The sequence below is a fragment of the Bos indicus x Bos taurus genome, chromosome 17 (genome assembly GCF_003369695.1).
Source record: "Bos indicus x Bos taurus breed Angus x Brahman F1 hybrid chromosome 17, Bos_hybrid_MaternalHap_v2.0, whole genome shotgun sequence".
NCBI lineage: Eukaryota > Metazoa > Chordata > Mammalia > Artiodactyla > Bovidae > Bos > Bos indicus x Bos taurus.
Window position 1 is genome coordinate 12910910 of NC_040092.1, and position 21218 is coordinate 12932127.

Below are 21218 nucleotides of genomic sequence, written 5' to 3' on the forward strand. Positions count from 1 at the left end.
AGAGGTGGTGACAACTTGGAGACTCTTGGAGTTACAAGACAGAGGAGAGAGACATCATTCCAGGTGTGGGTGGAAAAGGTGAGGAAACTAGAAAGAAATGACACATAAGGGAAAACAGCATCAGATTTGCATTACTGCGAAAATCACGGGGTGAAGACGCTGGAGAAACAGGCCAGGCAGATGGAGAAGGGAGTTTTACCTCAAGTGTTTTGGGCTCATCTCTGCCCAAATGGCGATGCTTTCAAGGGAGTGAACACTGACTCAAAAAGAAAGGGCCATCACCCCGAGCCGGTCTCTTTACCCGACATTTTAGTTCCAGCCCCTGCCCACTGTTTAAAAGCAGCATCTGCAGAAAGCAGAGGTCTCTGCAATTCATATGAGCCTGTCTCCCGCCCTGAGAACACATCATTTATTTCCTATAAGTGCCTGTCTCCCTCTTCCTCAAATATGCTCAGGGTTACAACTTTCTCTGCTTCCTGGGGGAGTTGCCCACTCTACACGGTCATTACTCACTCCATAAAGGCTGTCTCCAAACCCTCCTTCTCAGCCCTTTTCTCCTGACCCTTTGCAACTGACCAGTGAGAGGGTGAGCACGCCGCCTCTCTGCCTGTTCGCAGTCGCCGCCATCTTGGATTTCATCTGGAAATGGATGATGAGGCTGGGGGAAAGTGTCCTTTTCGTCTCCCTCCTTTTCTCAGCTGGAAGTCAGTATAATTTATTTAGGGGCCTTCCTACTTCTTTTCTACACATCCAACCAGGAAAAGCGAGATTTATTTCCTTCTAACCTAATTATAACATTGATTTCATGCCCACATCTTGTGGTGCTGAGGTGGATCAGGGGTGGATCAGAAGCTGAATATGTGGGTCAGAAGCTTCTCAGTACAACTACAACTTCATTTAACCTGTCTGGGTGTTATTCTTCTCCTTGGTGAAATGAAGACATGATTTCTGCTCAGTTTATTTCTGTCACGTTCAGTGAGGTAGACGGGATAGATATACAAAAACATACGCTGTAAGGCAGGCTACACATAGAAAGTATCAAGAAGCAAATAGGAACAGAAGCAAATCAGTGATCATGAAGGTAATTGGATATTGAGTCTAAGAATCCTTAGACCGTATTATTGCATGGGCTTGTACCGTTATCTCCTCTATTTGGTAATTGTGTAGGCTTGGGCAAGTTGCTTAGCTTCTCTGTGCTTCAGTTTCCTCAACTGGAAAAGATGATGGTGGCTTCCTCAAAAGGTCCTCATAACAAGACATGAACACAGAAATGCTCAGAGAAGCTCCTGGCACATCATAAGCAGGGTATAAATGTGTTCTTGTTACTATTATTATTGTCAGTATTATTCTTTACAACTTGTTGCTACTTTTGTATGTAGAAATCTGGACTTCTGCATACGAAAGCTCATATTCTGTAACTTTATTCTCGTTCATGATAAAAACAAATAATATCGAGAACTTGGTAGTAAGTGGAACCCTTTAACCTCACTGACTCAGTGGACATGAATTTGAGCAAACTCTGAGAGATAGTGAAGGACAGGGGAGCCTGGCGTGTTGCAGTCCACGAGGTTGCAAAGAGTCGGGCATGACTGAGCAACAACAACTTCAACAGAGACTGTTATTTACAAAAAGGGGGTTTTGCGACTAGGACCCTATCACACCAGGCTCTTTGTAGATTCTTTGTCACGTGGCTTTAAGGTCTGTAGAGAGTGGACATTGAAGCAATGCATTCTAATACAGTTCAGTTATACACTCTTAATAGGTAGTTGATAGATCCTGTTCACACATTCTTGGTGAGAAGCCCCCTTTGTGGTTTTCGTGTTCTTTTTTATTCATTAGAACCCTGTTAGCAATAGCTCTGATAAAGTTTTCTGATAAGATTCAGGCTTGGACTTGTGATGAACTCAAACTAACACGTTAAGAACTCTGGTTTTTGGGGGCCATGCACTGCTTAACTATCACTATATTTAACTTCACCCCAGGGATGGTAAAACTTTAAAAAAATGAAAAAGAGGCAAAATGTATGAAAGAGATTAAGGCCCGGTATGAAAACTATTTTTATAGGCAGTTTGGCCTCAGCTTTGAAGTTCAATAGGGAGTGATGTATTGCTATCAGCTTGGATTTCACACCTATTCAATTCTGTAGCCAGGTAGTGATGAACAGCCTCCTTAGGGTATAGAAGAATGAAACAAAATTAAGGCAAGCTGTGAAATAGTCTCCTTGCTGCAATTTCATCTCGGGGAGAGATTTGGATTTTCCAGAGTGTGTTTAAACTTTTTTTTTTTTTTTACTTTAAATTAGAATGATGGTGTGAGAGTATTAAAAAATTTTTTGCAAAAAAAAACCACCCAGTCACTCCTAATGCTTACACCCAGACAAAAATGTTTTCATTTCTACACATTACTTGCTAGTCTTGGTCCATAGGCACACTTAGAACTACAGTGTTGTATGTAGAATTTACTTTTAAATGAGTCCCCCCCCCCCCCCCGCCACATTCTTTAATTAGGCCCCTTATCCTCCTTTCTACCTCACTTCCCCAAGTGAAAAAACAAAATGTGAAATGCCAGCATTATCTTGCTTGGAACGTGACACTTACTGCATCCTGTCTGTGACAGTGTCCCTTCTCAAGTGGTACCCAGCTCATGGGATATGGCTTTACATTTTTGTCATCCAAGGTTTTAAAACAGAGCAAGTGCCATGTGGTGTTTCTTTAACAAATGGTGTTAATTCAGAGTCTTTACCCGTGTGGGAAGCCATTGTGCCCAAGATTGGAAATGAGGTTTTTCGTTGGCCTTCCGGTCTTACAGGGTGCATCATCCAACCTCCTAGATCCAGCTCAGATCCAGTAGGGTGCCCAGCCTGCCCTGAGGTTGCCATGGGAACAAGGTCACTGCTATCAGCCCCTGGCTCAGGAATTACTCAGGGCTCCCCTTCCCTCATCCCATGTGTCCCCTGGACATCCCAAGCTCGTTCTGATCTCAGGACTTTTCCTTCTGCCACCCTCACTGCCTGCCATCCTCTTCCTAGCTCTTGCATGCGTGTGCTCCGTCGCTCAGTTGTGTCCGACTCTTTGCAACCTCTTTGTAGCCCGCCAGGCTCTTCTGTCCGTGGAATTTTCAGGGCAAGAATACTGGAGCGGGTTGCCATTTCCTTCTCCACGGGATCTTCCCTACCCAGGGATCGAACCCACGTCTCTTACGTCTCCTGTATTGGCAAGCAGGTTTTCTTTATCACTGGCATCACCTGGGAAGCAGCTCTTGTATGGCCAACTTTTTTTCATTACCTGGGTCTTTGCTCCAATGTCACCTCTTCAGAGGCCCTCCCTGAAGTGACAGGGAGGTGACACCCCACCTGGTCACCATTCTCTGCCACCATCACCCTATTATGTTCTCCATAGTGCTTGCCACTCTCTCCAATAGCCCTGCTTATTTATTTGTGAACGTGTGAACATCTGTCTGCACCCCAGCCCCCTACATTTGATGCCTTCTGTACATCCACATTGGACACCATGCCTGGCCCAGGTAGGTTTTCAGTAAACGAATGCTCAGCATATGAATGGGAGTGTAGCTCACTTACTTAGATATCAGATCCTACCTGTTCCATTTCAACCTTCCTCCATTAAAAAAAAAAAAAAGTTTTATTTTTTAGAGTAGTTTTTAGGTTCCTACCTAAAGAGCAAAAAGTACAGAGAATTCCCCTAGATTCCTTGCTCTCCTCCTTCCTACACACAGCCTTTCCACCATCTACATCCCCACCAGAGTGGGACGTTTGTTATAATTAGTGAACTTACACTGACATATCACAATCACCCAGAGTTTCCATTTTGGAGGAATCTTGTACATTCTGTAGGTTTTGGCCAATGCATCATGACCTGTATCTGTCATTGTAGTATCATTTCACTGCCCTGAAACTCCTCTGTGCTTGGCCTGTGCTCCCTCAACTGCCTTTTAATGTACCTTAAGCCTTTACTCTGGCTGCGGCAGCAACAGGACACTAAGCTGTCACTCTAGTACCAACAGCTATTAGTGTTTATGTTAGGCTACTGTGCCGGAGAAGGCAATGACACCCCACTCCAGTACTCTTGCCTGGAAAATCCCATGGATGGACGGGCCTGGTAGGCTGCAGTCCATGGGGTCGCTAGGAGTCGGACACGACTGAGCGACTTCACTTTCACTTTCACTGGGCTTCTCAGGTGGCACAGTGGTAAAGAATCCACCTGCCGGTGCAGGAGACGTCTGCTCAATCCCTGGGTTGGGTAGATCCTCTGGAGAAGGAAATTGCAACCCACTCCAGAATTCCATGGACAGAGAAGCCTTGTGGGCTCTACGGTTCATGGAGTCACAAAAAGTTGGACATGACTGAGCACACTCACGTGTTATGCTACTAGTTATTAGCATAAACTAGTAGCAAGCAGCGGAGAAGGCAATAACAACCCACTCCAGTACTCTCGCCTGGAAAATCCCATGGACAGAGGAGCCTGGTGGGCTGCAGTCTATGGGGTCTCGAAGAGTCGGACATGACTGAGCGCCTTCACTTTCACCTTTCACTTTCATAAATTGGAGAAGGAAATGGCAACCCACTCCAGTGTTCTTGCCTGGAGAATCCCGGGGATGGGGCAGCCTGGTAGGCTGCCGTCTATGGGGTCGCACAGAGTTGGACACGACTGAAGCGACTTAGCAGCAGCAGCAGCAAGCAGACCTTGCAATAAGGACATTGCAAGCATTGTCTTATTTCGTTCATAACAATCTTATATTATGGATCAGGACACTTTCCCCTCTTTCTACTTTCCTATTTCTCATGCACTGCTCTCAAACTCACATCCCAGCTGACCTTACTGTTTGCCTTCTTCTCCTTAGCTGCTTCCTTTGTCTTTCCCATTTTTTTTTTCATTGCTTTTAGCTGCTCCCTTTGGCTTTGAGTTTTCTTTTTTTAATTAAAAATTTTTTTTTAATGTGTACCATCTTTCATAGTCTTTTTTGAATTTGTTACGATATTGCTTCTGTTGTTTATGTTCTGTTTTTTTGGATGCGAGGCACGTGGGATCGTTGCTCCTCCACCAGAGATGGAACCTGAAACCTCGGTATTGGAAGGTGAGGTACTAACCACTGGACTGCCAGGGGAGTCCCATGACTTTGCTTTTCTGCTTTCAGTTCCTTTAGTACTCCACTGGCTCTGAAGATCTGCCTGGAGAGATTTCCTAGACCAGTTCTTGAAGGTAGTGGAGCAAGGGATCTTTTTATGAACTCAATATAGTTTAATGATCATTTATTGAAATCTGCCCTATGAAGGTGCTGGTGATCTGGGTCTCTTCTGAAACTTGTGTGGCATTTACCTTCTCCCTTCCCGCCCTCCTTCCATGTTCCATGGAGTCTGGGAACTGCTGATGCATGTGATTCTCTGGAAACGGGGATATGGGAGATGGGAGGTGGCTGCTGTGAGCATCCAGGGGAAGGGCACTCACTGCACAGAGAAATGGGAGAGAGAAGGAGCCTATTTTTCAGAGTCTGAGTGTAAAGTTCACTGTGTACAGTGATCAAGAGGAAGGTGTCCCAGGCACCTGCACTTTACCGTCACCTGGATAGAAGATGTCTGAAACCAGCCCTGGGGCATGAGCATTTGTCCTGGAGAAGGGCTTCCACCTTGCCCTTGTTTTTGACTGCTTAAAACTAGCTGGAATGAATGGATAAGGAAGTTGTGGTATATATACGCAATGGAATATTAATCAGCTATAAAAAGGAACACATTTGAGTCAGTTCTAATGAGGTGGAGGAACCTAGATCCTATTATACAGAGTGAAATAAGTCAGAAAGAGAAAGACAGATAGTGTGTATTAATGCATATATATGGAATCTAGAAAGATGGTACCAATGATCCCATATATAGGGCAGCAAAGGAGATACAGATGTAAAGAACAGACTTTTGGAGACTCAGTGGGAGAAGGAGAGGGTGAGATGATTTGAGAGGATAGCATTGAAACATATACATTACCTTATTTAAAATAGGAAATCACGGAGAGTTTGATGCATGAAACAGGGCACCCAAAGCTGGTGCTGTCTGACAACCTGGATAGGGTGGGGAGGCAGGTGGTGGGGGAGTTCAGGATGGAGGGGACCCATGGCCGATTCATGTTGATATGTGGCAGAAAACCATCACAATATTGTAGTTATCTCCAATCAAATAAATAAATTGTAAGAAGTTATAATGTAAGAAACCAAAAAACAATATAAACAACTCATTAGAGCACCTATGGGTCCTTGCATTAGGGGGATGTGTGTGTGTGAATTGATACCAAATGGAAAACCCCTCTTTCCTCTCAACAGCTGCCCTTTAGAATCTCCTTATGGTGGAATCATTCCCAGAGTTCCTCTCTTTGCTGACGTCTGTGGGCTTGATCAAACCTTACCTGATCTCCCTTAACCATTCCTAAAACTCTGTTCCTCAGATTTACCACTTGTGCCCCACACCACAGAACTTGTGCCAGGAGCACTGTGTCTCCCTGCCCCTCAGTTGCATGCTTAAAGTTCAAGCGAGGTTCCCAGACATCAAATTCCAGTCGAAATCTCATTTTCCACTTGTCCCCAGTTGGCTATATCTAAGCTGTCCTCTGAATCCTGCCCCAGCCCTCTGTAAGGTAATGTCTGCTCTCCAGTTCACGTTTGGGGAAATGGAGGCATATGGAGGTTATGCATCTTCCCTGTAGTCACACAACATGTGAACAGCCAAGTCACAGTCCCCAAAGCCAAATCTGTCTGAATCCAAAACCTCTTTGTTCCATTGTGTCTTCTATGAGACTCTCCAGGTGGTGGGCAAACTAGAGGCAGAACTATTGGTTACTGAGCGCCTAGCTGTCCCCCTCCTGGACTTTACTTCCTTCCTCCCAAAGGAGCCTGCCATTTGGTTGAGGACTGAACCCCCAACTCATTGCTCAACTGACATCATGTGGTGTTTTCTCTTCATCTGTAAAATGGGCTTAATAATAGCAGGGGTGTCGTGGGACAGATTAATTAATGTTTGGATGAGTCTTTTGTGATTCCTTGGATGAAAGATGCAATGCCAAGGGCTGTTCAGAGGCCTATGCTATGCCGTGCTTAATTTAGTATTCCTTGTACTTCCCTCTTTGCAGGTTCCACAGTGATTGCTGACTCAGGAAATATTTACCAGGGCAGGCGATACCCCAATATCAAGTCTGACTAGTGATGGCAGAGGGAATGGGTCATGATGTCTTTGTGAGGATTTGCAGCCTCCTTCCATTTTTTAAATTAATTTATGTTCTTATTTTCAGCTGGGTTTTCCTTGCAGCATGTGGCCTCTTTGTTGTGTGCAGGCTGCTGTCTAGCTGTGTCTCACTGTGGCGAGGCCCTTCTCATTATTTATCTATTTATTTGGCTGTTTCAGGTCTTAGTTGTGGCATGTGGGATCATTGTTGAGGGGTGCAGAGTTCTCTCTAGTTACAGTGTGTGTGATTAGTTGCTCTCAGGCATGTGGGATCTTAGTTCCCAGAGCAGGGATCGAACCGTGTCCCCTGCATTGGGAGGCAGATTCTTAGCCACTGGACTACCAGGGAAATCCCAGTCTCATTCCTTGTTGGTGGTCTGTCCTTCCATGTTGGGATTCCACTGATGCACAGCCCTTGGCTGGGGCTTAAGGATTTAAGAGGAAGGGCATAACAGGATGGGCTGAGGATACCCAGAATGGCTGCACCCCAACACAAGACTCTTGCCTCAGTTGGAAAGATGATGATGGTCAACAGTTTAGGTATCCCAAGATCTTGGAGATCAAGCAAATGTGAAGCAGAAAATATTCAATCAGATCAGATCAGTCGCTCAGTCATGTCCGACTCTTTGCGACCCCATGAATCGCAGCACGCCAGGCCTCCCTGTCCCTCACCAACTCCCGGAGTTCACTCAGACTCACGTCCATGGAGTCAGTGATGCTATCCAGCCATCTCATCCTCTGTCGTCCCCTTCTCCTCCTGACCCCAATCCCTCCCAGCATCAGAGTCTTTTCCAATGAGTCAACTCTTCGCATGAGGTGGCCAAAGTACTGGAGTTTCAGCTTTAGCATCATTCCTTCCAAAGAAAGCCCAGGGCTGATCTCCTTCAGAATGGACTGGTTGGATCTCCTTGCAGTCCAAGGGACTCTCAAGAGTCTTCTCCAACACCACAGTTCAAAAGCATCAGTTCTTTGGCGCTCAGCCTTCTTCACAGTCCAACTCTCACATCCATACATGACCACAGGAAAAACCATAGCCTTGACTAGACGAACCTTTGTTGGCAAAGTAATGTCTCTGCTTTTGAATATGCTATCTAGGTTGGTCATAACTTTCCTTCCAAGGAGTAAGCAAGCATCTTTTAATTTCATGGCTGCAGTCACCATCTGTAGTGATTTTGGAGCCCAGAAAAATAAAGTCTGATACTGTTTCCACTGTTTCCCCATCTATTTCCCATGAAGTGGTGGGACCGGATGCCACGATCTTCATTTTCTGAATGTTGAGCTTTAAGCTAACTTTTTCACTTTCCATAATAGCTACCTATAAAGGGAATGGACGGGTGATGGATGGGCTTCCCTGGAGGTTCAGTGGTAAAGAACCTGCCTGCAACGCAAAAGTCACAGGAAACACAGGTTCGATCCCTGGGTCAGGAAGATCCCCTGGAAGCGGGCATGGCAACCCACTCCAGTATTCTTGCCTGGAGAATCCCATAGACAGAGAAGCTTGGTGGGCTAATGTCCATAAGGTCGCAAAGCGTCAGACATAGCTGAAGCGACTTAGCTTGCTTGTGCGGGTGATAGATAGATTTTACACAGCCGTGTCCACCAAGTCTCAGAAAGGCATAATCTGTATAACTGAAAGTCAAAAAGCAATTCCTCTTTTGTGGTTCTGCTTCTCTTTTCATTGATTCTGCTTCTCTTTTCAATGACACGCACGATTGCTTTAAGTTTTAATCTTTTATTAATTCTTATTGGCGTATAGTCGCTTTACAATGTTGTGTTACTTTCTGCTTTACAGCAAAGTGAATCAGTTATACATACACATACATTCCCTCTTTTTTGGGTTTCCTTCCCATTTAGGTTACCGCAGAGCCTTGAGTTCCCTGTGCTACACAGTAGGTTCTCATTAATTATCCGTTTTACATAGTAGTTGTGTATATAAGGTGGTTTTTATATGCAGATGATTTTTTTTAAATCAATATTTAATTTTAGAATCATTTCACATTAATAGCAGAAAAATCGTGACGATGTACAGAGGGTTCCTGTAGACCCCACACCATTTCCCCTACTATTAACATCTTATGTGAGTGTGATGCCTTTGTTTCGATTAATGAACCATTTTCTGTCCCAAGATTCCACCTAGGATACCACATTGCATTTAGTCACCATGTGTCCTTAGACTCTCCTTGGATGTGACAGTTTTCCAGACTTTCCTTGTTTTTCATGATCTTGACAGTTCTGAGGAGTACTACTCAGACATTTTGTAGAATGTCCCTCAGTGTGAGTCTCTTGGATGTTTTCTTGTGATTAGACTAGGGTTATGGGTTTTGGGTTTTGGGTGATGAAGGCCACGCAAAATGTGAATTGCCGTTCTCATCACAACCTATCAAGACCTCATATATACATGTTTTTAAGGCTACATATTTATTACTGTTGATGTGAAGTTTTATTCTGTGACCTAGGTAGTGTTTGTCAGGAGCTGATCATTTATAAACTTTATTTTTGTATCATGGAACATTTCAAAGCTATGGAGAAGGATGAATGAATGGGTGAATAAGTGGGAGGATGGATAGATGGATGAATAAAGGATGGAAGGAAGAAATGATGGACAGACAGGTGAATGATGGATAGGTAAATGAGTGATGAATAAATGAATGATTAATAGTGATAATCAGGGGCCCCTCCCACACAGTTCCTTATGATCAGAAAATGATATAACTTAACTACTCCTTCAGTATATATTTGAAACTTCTCTAGGACTTGTTTGGGAAGTTTCTCTCTAGCCCTTAGCTCTGTGCTTACCGAATACCTAAATGAAAGCAGGAAAGGAGCCTTGGTTTAAAACAAACAAACAAACAAACAAAAAACTTGAAAGAAGATAAATTGTCCACATTGAACTTAGAAAAAGTCATCTGTCCTCCAGCCTTACTTGATGGTTTAACTCATACATCTGAATTCCCTGGTCTTTTCCATCAGACTTGTTTTTCTGGTATAAAGTTTTATTTTCATGCTCTCATGAAAGTCCAAATTTGTATTTTCATCAATCTAGCTATTTCATTAGCCAACTCAAAGGTTATTGGTAAGAGGCCCTTTTGCTCCATGAGCAAAGCCCTTCACATAATCAAGGCCCCATGGGGATTTTCCCAGGAACTAGGAAGACTAGCTTAATAAGGATGCTGCAGAACACAGAAGGGATCCAGGAACACTGGGTCTAAACCTTGGCTCTGCAGAGTGGCCTGGCCTGCCTAGGTCTTAGTTTCTTCATCTGGGAGATTGAAATAAACACCTCTGTTTCACAGAATCTGAGAAAGAAAATATATTTGTGGGCTGTAAAGTCTTGTAGGCATGAAAAAATAAATATTTGGAGAACTTCTAGATGGTAGTGGGTACTTTGTCTTGGTTATGGTTTTAGTCCTCAGCCCTTTGTATAGTGCCAGGCACATGGCAGGGTTTCAGTCAAGGCTTGCCAAATGAATTGAATGAGTGAATGGAGATGGACAGATGAGTGGATGAATGAATAAATGGATGAAGAGGGAATGATGGATAGACGGACAAATGAATGAATGGATGGAGGGATAGGGGAATGAATGATGCATGAATGAATGACGAAAATGGTAATCAGGGCCTCTCCAACAAATAAATCTTTTCTTTTCAGTTCCTTGTGATCAGAGGAAGGCAATCATCCCAAATTTGGCTTCTGCCTTACAACTGTTTTGTGGCCTTGAGCCAGCCAACTAACCTGTTAGTTGCCTGGCTCATAAAAGAATGATAATGACACCTTTGAGGGGTGCGGCTGATGGCATAGTGGATGTTGAGAAAATTAATTGGGTGGTGGTAAGTGGCTTTGAGAGCGCCAGATGAAAGGTGCCGCAGAGGTGAGCTGTTATTATCCATGTTACCTGGGGTTTCCTCTGCCCTCTTCTGCCTCCCCCGAGAATGGCTTCTCTCCTGGTGCCCCAGAAGCGAGTTTTCCTTGGAGAGGGAGCCTGCCTTTCATTGGACTGACTCTTCCCTGGGGTCATTTGGCAGACGTCTCCCAGGTGAGAGAGAGAGCTATAATCCCAGAAACCTGGCTGTCCTGCTTTATTTCCTTCCAGAAGGATTGATTTTCCCAGATGCCAACCAGGCCCTGCAGTGCACGGCAGCCTGAAAACAGACTCTCTTTTTCCTCTTCCTGGAATGAAAAAGAGGGACGGCCCTCCAGATACTAATTTCGAGGGTCCCACCTGTTGGCACGACCTCAGCACTGGAGACCAGGTGTGTAGCATCTGGTGTCCAGAGAGACCTGGGAATTCACTGAGATCCAAGAGTTTTGTAGGCTCCCTCCTTTCCATAGGTGGCATCCCAGGTTGAAGGCACAGACTACGTGTGTCTTTCAGTTTATGTTTTTCTCACAGAGGACAAAGGTCCCAGGCTTTGGGGTTGGGAGGTGGTTTAGATCTGCAACTGTGTGCCCTTGGACAAGTTGCGTAACCTCTCTGGAAATTTCTGAATTTTGAAACACATCTGGTTCTGGGATTTGGGGTTAAGGATGGTGGGCCCATATTCCTTTTTATGGTTACCTCTTATTTCTGGCAAGCATTTAAGAGTGGATAAAGTGAGTGAATATAAACAAACAGAAAAACAGCAAGTAAATAATAAGAGAAGTGCTCAGATCTGGCTTAAATTGTCGAGCGGTACAGAAAGGACGAAAGTTCAGGATAAGCTGTCCTAAGGGGGATTTTCCATCCCTTTAATGACCTGTCCACTTTATTCTCTTGTTCCCTTCCTTATGCTGCTCCGTGATCACCAAGCCGCCCTCTTATTGCCTCCAAACTCAGACCATCTCTGCGGGTGATGGTGAGTTAATGAACAATCCTGTCTTACCCATAAAACCAGACGGGGCGCCAGGAGCTCATTTGACATTCCCGACACTTTTGAGAGACCAACTTCGAGGTGGCCGAGGACCCCTCGCACGAAGACATTCCCTGGAGATGTGGGGTTGGGGAAGGAACCGTGACTCTCAGCATTCGGGGTCCCGAGGATGGTCTTGGGGTGAAGGCTGTGGCTTCTAGACCAGACTCGCTAGAGTGCTGTGTTCTGAAAGGGGCTGCTTCAAGCCTTTCAAGGGGCAATCTCCCTGGCCTTAAGTAGTTTTTAAAACACCAAACAACATTAGTGCCCACAAATGAGGGACATTTAAACCTAAACCTGATTACAGCCAAGAGTGGCGAGGCGGCCAAGGTGCTATAAAGAAATGATGTTATTATGTCCAAGGATGCCATTAAAACTCTGTTTACAAACCAAATGTGCCAGAGAATGGGTCAGGGAAAGAATTATTAGCAACAGAGCTATTTGATCTCTTTTATGATCCAATGAGTCATATTGCTCCATGCTCTAGAAGGTGAATAATGAAAACCTCAAGCCTGTTGATTTATAAACAGGCCCAGAATTCCCTGTTCTTTAACCTCAAATGCCCTCTTAAGTGTGACTTACCCTAAATCACACGTGACATCAGATGCCACCGGGCCTGTCCCTGCCTCCACCCCCACAAGAGGTAATTGGAGAGGTGATTGGCGTAGAGGGTGCATAAAATTCCCGTTCACGATAATGGATAGCTGGGGGAAGGGTCAATGGTCAGGACTTAGAGCCATGGCTTTGTTTCTACATGCCCCTGTCTGCAGGACTTGCAGCTCCAAAGCCGTCTTTGTCCACGCTCCTGGATTCTCCATAGACCAAGGAAAGTGAGGCTTGGGGTGCACATAATCCTTTGTCCTAGTGGCCACAGTCTTGCCTCTCCGCCACCCCCTGCCCCCAGTCCCCGAAAGCTGTTCTGAGGAGTAGGACCAATGAAGTGTTCCACCTGAACTCCACCCATTACTGAATGCAACCTTGGGAAGTTTCCTTGGGGTCTCTGAGTCTGTACAATGACACGGCCATCTTCAAGTGCTTCCTTACTATGTGAAGATGCTTTACACATGCCATGAGCCAGCTTAGTCCAAACCTCATAATAACAGACTAACTTAATCATGACTTGACCGTGTGGCAGACACTGCTTTAAGAACTTTGCATCTATCCATGTATTTCATCCTCACAAGATCTCTGTGAGGTAGTGCTGAGAACCTGAATCCCACAGACATCCCTATGACAGGACTTGAGTCTGAGTGGTTAATTTGGGAGAACGCAAGAGGCTGCGTTAAGAGAGTAAGACTAGAAAGGGAAGAAGTTGGGCAAGCCACCCCCTTGCTCAGTAATATCAGCATCTCTATAGCAGGCAACTGGGGTGAAGTTTCATGGAGGATCTTTAGGAAGATAGCATTGGACACGCCCCAGTTGTCTCACTGGAGAGGCAGAAATTTGGGGGTAGTTATGTGTCAACTCCAGCCATCCTAGTGGATGGGGGGCTCCTCAGGGGGTCTTAACTCCTGGTACCCCTCGTCTGTGCCATGTGCAGGCCAAGTGGGTCCCTGGGACCAAGGGAATTCCTTGGGCAGAGAGTTGCTGGTGCTTGTAGTTGGATGCATTGGGTTGACCTGCATGGGAATGGTGTGGAGAGGGTATGGGTGTGTCCCCATCGTGTCCACCGCAGGTCTGAGCCAGGGATAAGAAGACTGGGCCGCAGAGAGCTGGGAATCTTCCCGAAGCTTCTCCAGCTGGCAGGAGGGGGAAGTGTTAGTCGCTCAGTCACGTCTGACTCTTTGCAACCACATGGACTGCCAGGCTCCTCTGTGCATGGGATTCTCCAGGCAAGAAAACTATAGAGTGCCATTTCCTTCTCTAGGGGAATTTCCAGACACAGGGTAGGAGGTGGGAGCCTGCATCTGTATCCCCTGGTGGATAGTTTTTTTTTTTTTTTTTTCATGTGGACCATTTTTAAAATCTTTTATTGAATTTGTTACAATATTGTTTCTGTTTTCTGTTTTGGTTTTCTGATCATGAGGCATGTGGAATCTTAGCTCCCCAAGCAGGGATTGAACCTGCACCTCCTGCTTTCAGAAGCGAAGTCTTAACCACTGGATTGCCAGGGAAGTCCCCAGTGGTGGTCTTAGATTTAAAAAAAATTTTGGCTGCACCATAGAGTATGAGAGATCTTAGTTCCTCAACCAGAGATTGAACCCATGACGCCTGCAGTGGAAGCATGGAGTCCTAACCACTGGACCACCAGGGAACGCTCTCCCCTTGTGGTCCGATTTCAGGGTCGACAATGAAAGTTCCTGGGCTACACATTATAACCCTTTGAGGAAGGTATCACTATCCCATTTATAAATGCAGCATCTGAAGTTTAAAGGGGTGAATTGACTTGGTCCCACAGCACATTGGCCACTGATCTAGGACTGCAGCTTGGCCCCTGCTGACTTCAAAGTCCAGGTCAGCTTCAGCACACCACCTGCCTTTTGCCTGCCAAGGGGACCCCCTAGTTGTCCTGAATTAGAGCAGTGCCCCAGAGTCTCCAACCAGAGGCTCAGGCTACAAGGATGCGAAGAAGGTTCACGCTGTCTCGTTTCCTTAAGGTCAACCTCGTGGCTGGAGGTGAGGGAAGGACTGTGTATCCACCTCCAGGCTGTCTCCAAGGGGCTGACTCTAGTCTCTAATCTCTTCGGTCTGGTTCTGGCCCCTAGAGTCTGCCAGATTCAGCTTGGTCTTGATTCCATCTCCCGTTGTCCCCCAGGTTATCAGCCTTCATGCTTTGGGGGCCTGTCAAAAATTCTGCACCTTTGAGTTGGAACGGGCATGAAAAGCTGTAATTATATATCCTAAAATGGAATCTTGGAGGCCTTTAAGCAGAAACTCAACTCTCCCCTTCCTTCTCCTTCCTCCCTCCTCCCCTTCAAAGAATGATACAGAGGCTTTGAAAGTCCCACTGGGCTCGAAGGCACCCTGGCAGAGAGTTGCATTAGGAAACCGCAGGCACTTGTAGACACTCTCGACACGCTGTGGTTTTCTAGTCCACTTCGCTAGACCGTGCCCAGCGCTGTTCCCGGAGTAGTCTGTCATTGTACTTACAACTCACATCACAACCCGAGTCAGCCCATCACCCTGCGGAGCCAACAGCCTGGCCGTTTTCATGCAAAGCCAGCAAAAACAGACCGCCTGGTGGACTTGGAAAACACACAGGCTCCCAAGCCTCTTCTTTCTTGCAGAAATAATAAATGATAGCAGCATTAAGACCAACTGGGGCCAGGTGATGACAAGAAGAAAAAGAAAAAAAAAAAAAGAAACCCAGTATCTTCCAAGTTGGGGACTGGGAGATCAGGCCTGGCTTGGACACACATTTCCTGGGTGACCTTGGGTTTTGTGCCTTCCTGTCTCTGGGTCTCCTCTATTTTCTCATTAAATATTGGGTGAAAACTCAATCTCAAGCTCTTTTCCAAAATTTGGGTATCGTATTTGTTTCCTGGGGCTCCCGTGACAAACAACCGCGTACTGGGGGACTGAAAAGAACTGAAATGTATGCTCTCCCAGTGTGGAGGCTACAGCATGGGGTCGAGGGGTTGGAGGGCCGTGCCCCCTCCCAAGGCTCCAGGGAACGATCCTTCCGTGCCTCTTCCAGCTTCTCGTGGTGGCTGCCCATCCTTGTCACTGCTCGGTTTGCAGCTGCACCTCTCAATCTCTGCTCCCGTCTTCTCGTGCCTTCTTGCCTTCTGTGTTCAAAGTTCCCTCCTCTTATAGGGACACCCGTCATATTGAGTTACAGCCCATTCCACTTGAGTATGACCTCGTCTTGACCTGATTGCATCTGCCAGAACCCTATTTCACAGGCTCCAGGGGTTAGGACATTAACACATAGTTTTTGGATCACACAATTCAACTCATAACAGGTATCACTGAGTGCTTTCTTACCGAATAGAATTTAAGGAGGCTCACTTTTTTGTGTGTGTGTGTGTGGCGTGTGGGATCTTAGTTCCCCAGACAGCAATCAAACCCGTGCCCCTGCCACAGTGGAAGCTTGGAGTCCTAACCACTGGACCACCAGGGAATTGCCTAGGGAGATTCATTTTTGAATTTTGAGCTAGGAGATGTTCATGGCTTGACCTTAGTGGGGAAGAAATTGAGGAAACAAGAGCAGCGACCAGAATTCACCAGGGCTGAGATTAAGGTGGGATGTGTGGCTCCCTGACAGTTTGTTAAAATATCAGGGGACTGACCCACTGCCCTGAGATGTCCCTGCCCATGTATTCCTCTGTCCCCTGGCTGCCATGGGGGCAAGGTAATTTGTTCAGGGTTTTTCCATTGCTGGAGTTTCTGATTGGTTTTGCGACTCTGCTGAGCAATACAGGGGATCCACTGTGAAGTCAGGACACCCTCAGTGAAAACATTGGCCACGTTGGCTGAGTCTCATCTTCCATTGTATGCTGGCTGTCCCATAGATCATAAACTCCACAAGGGTGGGGAAGTCTGTTTGACTTGCTCGCTCATGTAGTTCCTGGCTCAGGGAATTAGGGGCCAGATCACATAACGCCTGCATGCATGCTCAGTCGCTAAGTCGTGTCCGACTCTTGTGACCCCATGGATTTTAGCCTACCAGGCTCCTCTGTCCATGGGATTCTCAAGGCAAGAATACTGGAGTGGGTTGCCATGTCCTTCCCTGGGGAATCTTCCCGATCCAGGGATGGAAATTGTGTCTCCCGTATCTCCTGCTTTGGCAGGCAAATTCTTTACAACTGAGCAACCTGGGAAGTCCATATCACATAATAGACGTTCAATAAATATTTGTTGAATGAATACACAAGATCTTTGACAAATGCGATGACAAACATTAGCAAAGGAAGCCTTAAGAAAGAATCTGTCTGCACCAAAATACTCTCTTGAAATGTTCAGAGTTTCTTAATTTGGTATCCATGCATACCAGGAATAGCTATCTTGGAACCTGGAGTCCTCTAATATTCTTGTAGCCATTGACCTTGTCCTCATTTTCCAGCGGAGCCTAATGACACTTAAAGAGGTTGAATTCTTGCTCAAAGGCACATAGAAAATAAGTGGCAGAAGCTAAAACCCTGGTCAAACCTGATTAGCAGGGCTGGTATGTCTCCTATTCCACACTCTAAGAGAATCATATAATTTGCTCCAAGGCTCATGCATGATCACATACTTCTTTGTGTGATTGTATAAGTAATGCCTGTCACCTCCACTAGACTGGGAACTCTGTATTTTTTAATTAACTTAAAAGCTTTATTTACTTATTAATTTGGCTGTGTTGTCGAATCTTGATTGTGGCATTTGGTATGTTTTGTTTTGGCCCTCGAGCTTAATTGCCCCAAGGCATGCAGGATCTTAGTTCCCCGACAGGGACTGAACCCGCACCCTCTGCAATGGAAGGCGAAGTCTTAACCACTGGACCACCAGGGAAGTCCCTAGGAATGCCTGCAACTGCTGGTGGCACAGAGCAGGTGTGTGCTGTTGGCATCTACCAAGATGGGCCCCATGATCTTTGCCTTCTGGGGTTCGTGCTCATGGGTTGTCCCTGGATGCACAAGTTGACCTATGTATCCTGTAGTGCATTGTGAAAATAACTAGGGTTTGCAATATAAGAGACGCTGCAACTTCCAACCTCTTCTCTCTTGGGTCCCTTCAGGGAGCACCAGGCACTCAACAAAGATGTGTCTTTTCATAGACTCTACCAGGGCTTCCCTGGTGGCTCAGATGGTAAAGAATCTACTTGTAATGCAGGAGAGGTGGGTTCCATCCCTGGGTCAGGAAGATTCCCCTGGAGAAGGGAATGGCAACCTACTCCAGTATTCTTGCCTAGAGAATTCCGTGGGCAGAGGAGCCTGGTGGGTTACGATCTATGGGGTTGCAGAGTCAGACACGACTGAGCGACTCACACACACACACACAGATGCCTAGGAAAAGTGCAGACTATGCCTCTGCACTCTTTTGGGGGGTTCCATCCTCTCTGGCAGGTCTTGACCTCGTGTTCTGTGTCTTCATTGGCATGCCCGCGATCCCCAACTTTGCTTCTCTTGAGCTGATGTAGTGAACTTGAGCTCCATGGGGACCTGCAGCTGCCAGGACATAGACACTCCCTCCCCACCTTGCTAGGAGAAGTGAGACTGACATTGGAACTTCTCACATTTCTTCCAGTCTCTTCCTCTTTGAAGAACTCATTCTTTGCCCCTCAGTTGGCCAAGAAAACTACTCTTGCTCCAGTTCTGGGACTAAGACATCAGTCCTGGGCCAAACTATAACCCAAGATCACCGTTCACCTCCCTTGGGACATCTAACAGGTCACTTAGCCTCCCTGAGCCTCAGTTTTCCCCTCTGTAAAAAGGGAACCATTGTGGTTCTTACCTTCCAGCAAGCGCTGAAGCCAGACAGTTTCTAGAACCATGCTTGACACCAGTAAAAGCTTTATAAGCGCCATGTGGGTTACTATTGTTACTGTTTTTATTATTTGAAGTGCTAAATGATACCTCTTCTTCCTGGAAGTTTCAGTTCTCATGGAAAGGATGCTCTCCATGAGAGACAAATCTGTTTTCCTTCCCACACATACTGTACACACTGCTCCCTTGAACTTCAAAGAGAACCCCCACCCCTCACTCCCGCCAGGAAGCTCAACTTGTTATAAGTACAGCAGGAGAAATATGGGCGCTGCTGCCACGGCCTGGGAGCAGCTGTTTGATATCACACCGGGGTGGCCAAGACTTCGGGACGGGCCTGTTTACTCCTCATAGATAATATCTGGAATGAACCGCGGGAAGGACGCTCAGGGTCAACCTTCACCTTTGTAGTTGTTTAAATATCGATTATAATGCATCTGAGGCTGAGCTGGACGGGGGTGAGGAGTGAGCGATGTGTTTGCAGACCTTCCATCCGTCCACTTGCAAACTTCATTTAGAGAATCTTAAATCTCTTAACCGAGCAGGCGATTCCCAGTGCTCGTTTTTCCAGTTAAGAAAGAGTTAAGCAACTCCTCGTTAAGGACTGATTGTTGAAAACTCTAAGATGCTAGAGGCCTCCCCCATCTTAATTACATTTGCCAGGGAACATATAAGACAAGATGGAGCTTTCTCGCTGATTTAGAATGGGAGCAGGATGGTAATTGGATTTCAGGAAATAAGGAGTCCACGGACAGAGATGTTTGGGAAGAAACTTGTTTTTAAAAATGCAATGATTTTTCTTAACTGCAGAACTTTCCAGTCTCTCAGATGTTCATGTGCATCTTGTGATTTTTTTTCCCCCTAGATGGATCCAGTAGGTCACATTTCTGCAATCTCTTTTGGACCATGGAGTCTTCAACTTATGCAGTATATTGTGAGACCAGCATTCCATGGAACACTTCGGTCAAGGCTACTGTGTGAAATAAAACAGACAAAGGACTTAGAACAGGGCATACAGCCCTGTGTATGCCCTTGGTAAATACCAAATATTGTTGTTAATATTATAGAGGGGGTTGAACTTCAAAGGCACCTCCAAGTCTAAAAATCCATGATTCTAGTTATGGTGCTATCACGCAAAAAAATGATTCTAGTTATAGTGTCACCACAAAATAAGTGGGCTTGTTGGCTTGGGAAAAATGAAAAAAAAAACAAAAAAAAAAGAAATCAAATAATTAGTAAGGCAAGTCAAATAATCTCCAAGACAAACTCTAGGTTACTCATTTCAGCGTTTGGAGGAAAGGCATTGTCTTGGGAAGGTGGCATAATTCGGTGAAATATGGGTTGGATCCATGTCCTACTTGGACCTGCACGAACCAGGACCATATGGAAACCACCTCACTGCTTGGGTCCTGGGCTTCCTAACTGTCAAAAATAAACAAGAGATGAAAATATCTCTTTGCCACTTGTAGCGTGGTCCACAGAGATTAGCAGCGTTGACACTGCCTGGGAGTTCTTCTCTTTCTTGGAGACCGTTCCACCTACTTACCATTTCCAGGCTCTGTTTGGAGACTTGGTAAAGTGGCCACTTGCTTGGCTAGATGTGACAACACAATTTGGAATTCCAGGTTAAGAGGGCAGTTCCCGTTTTAGGGAGAGGACTGGTGCTGATTGTAACGTACATCTGTGGTTCTGGCTCTCTATGAAAAAAACCTCATCAACCTGGAAGACTAACTCTGGGTTTCCTGTCACCTCGGTGATCCTTTGCTCTCTCTTTCTCTCTCCTCTTTTCCATAATAAAACAGAAATGTAATCAGACTCTGGAATGTGCCTTGGCAGAAGGAATAAACTCAGGCAGCTTAGTTTATTAGCTGTTTCCATGGGAGAGAACTCTCGGGGCCAAACAGATATTTACAAATATTGAAATACTGTGCTGATCCCCAGTAGTGTCTGGAGATAAATAGCTTCTCAGAGAGGTGGTACTTTTTTTTTTTTTTTTCCTGCACCCTCTCCTCCTCCATCCTATTTATCCATTCTGCTTTCATCTGGATCATCCAACACGGAGAAGGTCTCCAGAAGAAAATTCTTCCCTGCCTGTGCAAATTCAGGACCCAAGGGCATGGAATTTAGTACTTCAGGGGATGAGACCATCAATGGGGTTTTGAAAGATGATTGTTTTGGTACTTTCAGTGATTTAGCCAGCTGGGAGCCTTTGTGAGCAGAGGTGAGAATTCCGTAAGAGGTGTTCTCAGCCAAAGAGCTCCTCAGAGTGGTCAGAGGACCAAATTCAGGGATTATGTTAGCATTCTCTTCCTCTGAGTATGTATTCATTCAACAAATAGGCATTGAATCCCCTACACATACAAGGCAATGTATTCAGCACTGGAGTTTCCATGTTGTATCTGTGAAGACGTCATGAAAGTTCCTTCAAGCAGAGAGCATTCAATGCAGGGGATTGAATCCCTAGGTGATGGAAGAGTCAAGGCGGCAAACGGGGAAATGAGGCAACTCAGAGATTACCAAGAGCAGGAAGTCGTTACTCCCCCTAGGGAAAAGGGACAGAAAGAGAAGCTTGTGTTATGAGAGCTCAAGTGCCAGGACCTCCACATGGTTGGTTAGCTTCTGCCAAAGCAGGATGGATGAGTGGAGTGAGAAATACCGTGGCTCTTTTCTCCTCCTTCCCTCCAGCCTGCCACCATTGACTGAGCAGGAAA

The 21218-nt window shown here is 45.7% G+C and overlaps 1 long non-coding RNA gene across 1 annotated transcript in view; it reads left to right on the forward strand.

Moving 5' to 3' along the window:
• LOC113907480 overlaps positions 1–20500 on the forward strand; it is a 42832-nt gene extending 22332 nt beyond the window's left edge. The window contains exon 3 of the long non-coding RNA XR_003515208.1: positions 19373–20500. This is a non-coding gene — a long non-coding RNA (uncharacterized LOC113907480). The remainder of the gene's footprint in view (positions 1–19372) is intronic.
• Positions 20501–21218: the final 718 nt, after the last annotated feature.